Below are 7852 nucleotides of genomic sequence, written 5' to 3'. Positions count from 1 at the left end.
TTAAGACATTAGTGGGTATTCTTGAGTTGAAAGAATTTGTGGTACTCATTAAGTGGGCTTGTAAAGCCGAAGAATTGGTCAAAGAAAAGAATAAAGTCGAGTTTGAGGCTAGAGACACAAGAAAGAGATATCTGAATAAGTTGTTGCCATCTCAGTCTAAGAAAGCTAAAGAGATGTACTCCCGTTCACATGTGTCAATTGGACACTCATACCGGAATCATAGAAAGCAGAATTTGGGTTTCAGATCCCAGACTACGTCCATGGCAAGTGTGGGTAACGCTAAACCTTCCAAGGTCGAAGCCAGCAATGTGGTAGACGTCATTCTGGAAACTGTAGGGTGAGTGAAGGATTTTTTTTAAGATGTGGTTCTCTAGACCAATTTATTAAGGATTGTCACGAAATGATGGAGAAAGAAAAATTTCAGAGTCCAAGACTGAGTGGCGTAGTTTCTAGGAGAAAACCCTCGAGAAATGCCGGGAATTAGTCTGGTAGTAAGAATGTGACACGAGATACAGCAGTGAGGGCCTATGCTATACACACGCGCGAAGGCGTAACTTCTCCTGATGCGATCACTGGTAATTTTTCTCTCTATGATAATAATGTTATTGCCTTGATAGACTCTGGCTCTACTCATTCATATATGTGTATTAAATTGGCATCTAGTATGAATATACCTGTCGAGTCTACAAAATTTATGATTAAGGTGTCAAACCCATTAGGAAAGCATGTGATAGTTGATAAAGTATGTAAGAAATGCAATTTGATGGTTAAAGGTCATTGTTTTTCAACTGACTTGATGTTGTTGCCTTTTGATGAATTTGATTTCATACTGGGTATGGATTGGTTGACACTCCATGATGCTATAGTGCATTGTAGATAGACAGTTATGGAATTGAAATGTGAAAACAGTGAGATTCTTCGGGTTGAATCAAATGATGTCGATAAGCTGCCAATGGTAATTTCTTCGATGACTTCTCATAAATGTATGAGAAAAGGGTATGAAGCTTATTTGGCATACATATTGAATACAGAGGAATCCGAATTGAAAATCGAATTAGTGCTAGTTGTATATGAGTATGCGGATGTATTCCCGGAGGAGTTGCCAGGTTTGCCTCTAATTAGAGAAGTTGAATTCGATATTGAGTTACCAAGGACAACACCTATTTCTATTACTCTATATAAGGATTGATGACTTGTCTGACCAGCTGAAAGGAGCGACATGGTTCTCTAAGATAGACTTGAGGTTCGGATATTACCAGTTACGAGTTAAAGAGTCTAATGTACCTAATACTGCTTTTAGAATGAGGTATGGCCACTACGAGTTTCTTGTTATGTCATTTGGATTAACGAATGCTCCTGCCGTGTTTATGGCCACTATGTGTTTTAAATTTGGACGAAAATTCATGTCTCAGTTTTGTATGATTGTATGAGTTTAGCTCGGTAAGCCTCGTACCCTATTTTGGTGTCGAATACGGGTAAAGGGTGTTACATTTAGTGGTATCAGAGCTATGTTTAGTCGATTCTCTGACTAACCTAGCGTATTTGAGTCTAGCTATACATGCCATATTACTACTCGTGATAGTGTGATATCTCCCGATTCTAATGAAATTATTTAGTTAAGACAGAGATGACTTCCAACCGAGCTATTTTTGATAATTCTAAAATTAATATTGAGATGATTGAAATGTGCTTATGAAGTGTCAAAATTTGGAAAGGTATGAATAGAAGTTCATGATATGTATGTGTTAGTATACAAAATGAGATAACCATAAGTTGAGAAATGTGGAAAAGTGAAATGAAACGAAGGTTTATGTTGTGATAAACTCATCCATGTATGTTGGCATTCATATGATGTTATGTACGCAACCTATTTGATTAAGTGAATATGATAAGTAAACTTACCCAATGGACAAAATATGTGTGTATGTACACTTGTTTGAATAATGCATAATCAGTATGTCCATATAGTTGAATCTCATGTTTAATTGTTAAATTAGAGAATAAATAATGTTTTATTTTATGACTTTGTTATGGAACCCTAAATGTTATAATGGTATGAAAATTGAACTGGGAGATCAAATTGAGTAGAACGCAGAAGATGAGTACGATCGTTCAATGATGAATTGACGGATAAGACCATGGTTGGACCATGGTAGTATAGTTGAGTACATGTAAGACCATAGTTGGGCTACGACATCGTAATGACATGTAAGGCCATAGCTGGGCTATGGCATTGTGACCCCATGTAAGACCATGTCTGGGACATGGCATTGGCATCGATATGTGATCCCATGTAAGACCATGTCTGGGACATGGCATTTGTATCGATATGTGATCCCATGTAAGATCATGTCTGGGACATGGAATTGGCTTCGATATGTAATCCCATGTAAGACCATGTCTTGGTCATGGCATTGGCATCGATATGTGATCCCATGTAAGACCATGTCTGGGACATGGCATTGGCATTGGCATCGATATGTGATCCCATGTAAGACCATGTCTGGGACATGGCATTGGCATCGATATGTGATCCCATGTAAGACCATATCTAGGATATAGCGTTGGCATCAATATGTGATTTTGTGTAAGACCATGTCTGGGACATGGCATCGATATGAGACTTCGCATAAGACCATAGTTGGACTATGGCATCAAGTAAACGACATACTCAAAATCGAAAGACGTTTTCTAATTTGAAAAATGTTGGTAAGTATAATTGAAACTAAGTGTTGGAGTTTAATTAGATATTAATATTGAGCTCGAGTAAGTAAATTCATTGTTTGAAATTATGGATGACAGAAAACATTTGTAAAATAAATAAGTGTGTTAATTTGCTTGGAGTAAACTATGTGATTATGATGATATAATGTTAATGATGAATGCTAAGTCATATGTGTGTAATTATGAGAGTTGAGTTAGAGGCTTTACGACCTAACCTCCTTACTAATGTTGCTTTTATGACGAAGATTTATGAGAATTATGTTGAATAAGCTCACAAGTGTGAAACCAAAAAGTACAGTAGTGGAATAATTAGTAATGCATACAGAGATGAGAATAGAATGGAAGGTTAAAACAGTTTTGGAAGAAATATCAGAATGTTTTAAGGATTATACCGATTATGCAATGTCACGGATAAAGAAAAAGTTAGTCTAGGCTAATCGACTCAATTAGGTATGGAGTCTAAAGTATGTGTTTGCCGAAATCCCTCCTGAATTGATTTTCATTAGTGAATAGAATAATACGAGGATTCACGATGACAAAATTATTCAGAAAAATGATAATTGCATTGTAAAGGTGTCTATGTGTAATAGTTATGGTTGAATAAATTATGATGACCTCTTCTGAATATTCTATATATTCCTTATTCTCAGAGATATGTGTGTGATTGTTCATTTTTTGATAAAGTTCTGCTGCGAGAATGTTAGCTAACTCTAATATTAGTCGAAAGCACTATTAACCTGGTTGGTTTATGATCAGTATTATTTTATTTCTCTCTTCGGGACTCTATTCTAGTATGTTTGGAATAAAAGTAGATGGTGAAAACTTATGTGAGACTATTCTTCTGTATCTATTGAATAATGCTTTGTCTTTTATGCATATTTAGAAAGTGTATTATCTTTGCTACAATGGAAATTCCAGAGCTGGTAAGTTTGATTAAATTCAACAAATTCAATCAGGATATTTGTTTCCTAGAGCTAATACGATTGAAAAGATTATAGTGATATGTTATTATTCGATAGTTGAAATCAACGCAAATGTTTTTATTAGAGTAAGCTGATTTGTTGAGATGTAGTTTGAGTTATATCTATTTAAGCATGTTCTCAGCTAAAGGAATAAATTATGTGAATTCATGAATATATATATATAGACGGATAGTCTGAATAAAGAAATTATATTCTAGAAAGTATGATATAGAGATATACTTATTGGATTTTTCTAACCAAATGATGTTATTACGAGTTAAAGTTGTTCTGATTTGAAAGGTTAACGCATTTATGAAAGTCTAGGTAGTCTATTCGTGTTAGTAAAGTTCCAAACAGTTAAAGGTATTGTTAACCGATCAATGATTCTGGAATTGGCTGAATTGAGTAAAGAATTTGTGATTTTTATGATGTACTATTGAACAGATTGGAATGTGTTTTAATACAAGAATATAAAGTGGTAGTTTGTATTTTTAGATGGTTAAGGTCACATTACAAAGAACTGTTAGACTGGTGATTTAGAGACAGACGCTATTATGTCTATGTTGAGAATTGGATGACTTTGTGTGTTCGAGGGGAAATTTCACTTGCTTCCTGGTCCAAAAAGTTAAAGTATTGAATGTCCTAGAAAGGTCTGAAATTTAAGACAGTGTCAATGGTTTGTGATGATGAAAGATTTGAGTAAGTTATTGGTTTAATCTTTGAGAAAGCAGTTATAGTTACAGATGCCTGGATGGAAAATCTTTGTTTATTTTGTGAGTGCTGGTTACTTGATTGACCTTATTTGATGACGGTCTAATTCTAGCTATATTAAATGCTAAAGCGGAGTTTTCTGTGCGAAAGGAAGAAGCTTAGAAATGTGATAGTGAATGGTAATCTAAATAAGTTCTAAGTGAATTTACTTCTGATGTTGAATTTTAGATCAAACATGATTCATGTTATTATTGTTAATTCTAGATCGAATTTGCGTACTTATGAATCCAGAACTTATGCAAAAGTTTTGTACGAGGCTCAGTAGTAGCACGTCTATTCATTCAAGAGTAGTAAAATGTGCAGTTATATGAGGTAGACTTTCTAGTGAATGAATATGTACCATAATATTTTGAAATTATGATCAGATATCTATTTGTTAGCAAGTAAGTCAAACATCAACTGTATTCAAGACTAATACAGTCAGTGATTATACGAGAGTGATATTGGGATAGAGTTACTATAGATTTCATATTGGGATTGTCATTTCCTCTGAAAAGGAAGATGTTATATGGATTGTGCTTGATTGTTTGGCAAAGATCTGTATGATCATTCAGTATGTACAGAGTTCCTATTTAACAGATCAACTGAGCTATGTGTTCTTGATAGAGTAATTCAAAATTTTGACCGACACTGTGTTCTAAAGTTCAAAGGTTACTGGAAAGTGATATACGAGGCTAAAATTGATTTGTGATTCTGAGAATTTAATGAAAGTGATTCATAAAGTTGGAAGCAACATCTTCTGGTAAGATTTTCAAGGACGAAAATCCCTAAAGGTGGGAGAGTTGTAACATCCTGATTTAGGGTCTAGTTAGAATAGTGGTTTCCAGACCACAAATCTGACATAAAAAAATTTATGTTTTATTATATTTTTATGGTCTACAATTTCATGAAATGATTTAGTTAAAATTTCGTTTGAAAATTTTGACGTTTGGGCACTTAATTTAGTTAAATGGACTAAATCGTAAAAAGTGAAAAAGTTTTGTTCTACATGCTAGAGGTGTCCAATTGTTATGAAATTTTAAATTGGAGGTCCTTATATGGTATTTAGACCATTGGTTAAGTTGGTGGACAAAAATGGACATGGTTAGGCATGTTTCCAAATTTTTTCATTAAGGGCATTTTGGTCATTTAGTTATTAAAATGAATTAAAAACAAAAATAAAAGCCCAGAAATTTTTCCATCTTCCTCCTTGGACGAAATTTGCAAGAGGAAGCCATGGCTAGGGTTTTTCAAGCTTTCAAGCACGATTGTAAGTTCGTTATAGCGCTGTTTTTAGTGATATTCATGTTTTTTGAAATCCTCGTAACATGATCTACCTATTTCTCCCATTTATTTGAGTTAAAATGAAGGTATAGGGTTTGACCCATGTTATAAAAATGTGCATTTTGATTTTTAATGGTAGATTATGCATGTTTATGGTTGGAGAAACAACTTTTGCTAAGTAATTTTCGGTGAAAACATCCAAAAGGACTAAATTGTAAAAGTTATAAAATATGTTGTAAAAGTGTGTTTTAATGGAAATTGTGGGATTTTATAGTTATGAAAATGATTTGGCTAGGCTTGTATGTTAAAGAAATTGAATAAATTTCATTTTACGAGCCTAGGGGAAAAAGTGTAAATATGACAAAGTTTAGGGGAAAAATGTAATTTTTTCATAGTATGATTTTTGGGTCACAATGAATAATGTGACAAATAAGTGGGCTAAATGTGATGCTATAGATCAAAGAAAATGAGATTCGAGCCTAGAACGAGGGAAAATGAGTAAATGACATTTAAGTTCCTCTTTGCCATTTTTGGTGTCGAGGTAAGTTCATATGTAAAAAAATGCTATGTTATGTTTGTTTTTAAATATTCTAAATGCTTTGATAATGTATGAAATAAATGATTGATTCTATGGTTGTATTTGACGAAATTCGGATAAGTGAGAAAAATCTCGTTTGAACATTAGGAATAGAATGGGATACGAGTGAAATGTCACAAGGATATTTGTGATATATTTGTGATTATGTGATCAGGGTACTAGTCTCATACGTCTACCAATGGCTGGGTAGTCCGGCATGTGTTGCGGATACCTGACAGCTTGTGTAAGTTGCACTGTATCGTTACGTCTTGACCGTCAGCTTGGGTGAGCAAGCCCAAGATTTGCTCGAGAGTGAACATTCATGTGATATGAGATATGAGGTAGCTTTAGCTACATATGTGGCACTTATGTACAAAGACTTCCCGTGTATCCATTTAGTATTCCAAGTGTTCAACGGGTATGCCATAGATGAGAAAGTCAGTGGTTATGTTACGAAATGGTGCAGGTATGTACGTAAAGATTTTAAGTATTGACTTCATGTTAGTGTGAGTTATGATCATTATGAAAGTGATTTTGAGATAGCCCTATGATTGTTGATTTATGGTCGTGATGTATAAATGCATGGAAGCACGGTTGATGACTATATGTTAGACCTTGGAGGCCCAATTGATTGGCGAGATAGTAAATGTTCATTTGAATTGTGATTTATCGATTATGAGTGAAAGGAAATATTGGCCTAATTTCCTATTAAAACGATTAAGAAAGTATGGAAAGAAAGAGTTATTACAATTTGAAATATGTTGACCTATATGAATGAAAACATGAAGATACATAAGTAACGTGTACTTTTACTAAGATATTTAAAATGATTTGCTAATTATGAAACATGCTACAATGGAGAAATTATGACTGCTAGACTGAGTCAATTCTAGAGACTTAAACTTTCATTCATGCCTAACTTTCCTAAGGAACTAAAAATTTTATGGTATGATTTGCATGCTTTATTAGAATTACATTTATGTCATATTTTAGTTAACATAACAATTATTGAAGTAATCTAACTTTATTCATACTGAAGTTTAGCATACTTAAAAAATTTCAAATTTTTGAACAAAATATAACCAATCATAACTAAAAGAAAAATTTATTCTAAGTGGAAATAATTTCAATTTTTCAGTCCCCCTACTTAAGATGAACAATGTCCTCATTGTTAAAAGTGAATAGATACTATACACCAAGCAGGATTCTAGAAAAGAGGAGGTGAGTCAATTGACTGCTTAAGTACCCAGTAATCTCTAGATCCAATCCTAGACATGTATATATCAATTGCCATTCTTTTTACTTTGTATCTTGTTCTTTTTTATTTATGATTTCCACCTATTATTTTATTATGCAAAAATTAAAATTCCTAATAAAACCTAATCCTATTAAATAACCTAAGAACGAAAATAACATAAAGTCAAGATCCTCCTTTTTTATTTATTTACAGATCCCTTCAAATTCGACTCATCTTTTGCTCCATCAAAATTGTTTTTGCATGACTCGCTTCACTTCCTCTTCGATAGTGGACTCTATGGTTCAAATATGAAATTTG

Source organism: Gossypium arboreum, chromosome 11, assembly GCF_025698485.1.
Source record: "Gossypium arboreum isolate Shixiya-1 chromosome 11, ASM2569848v2, whole genome shotgun sequence".
In the NCBI taxonomy this organism is placed as follows: Eukaryota; Viridiplantae; Streptophyta; class Magnoliopsida; order Malvales; family Malvaceae; genus Gossypium; species Gossypium arboreum.
The sequence above is the reverse complement of the archived record's forward strand: the minus strand, read 5'-3'. Positions refer to the sequence as shown.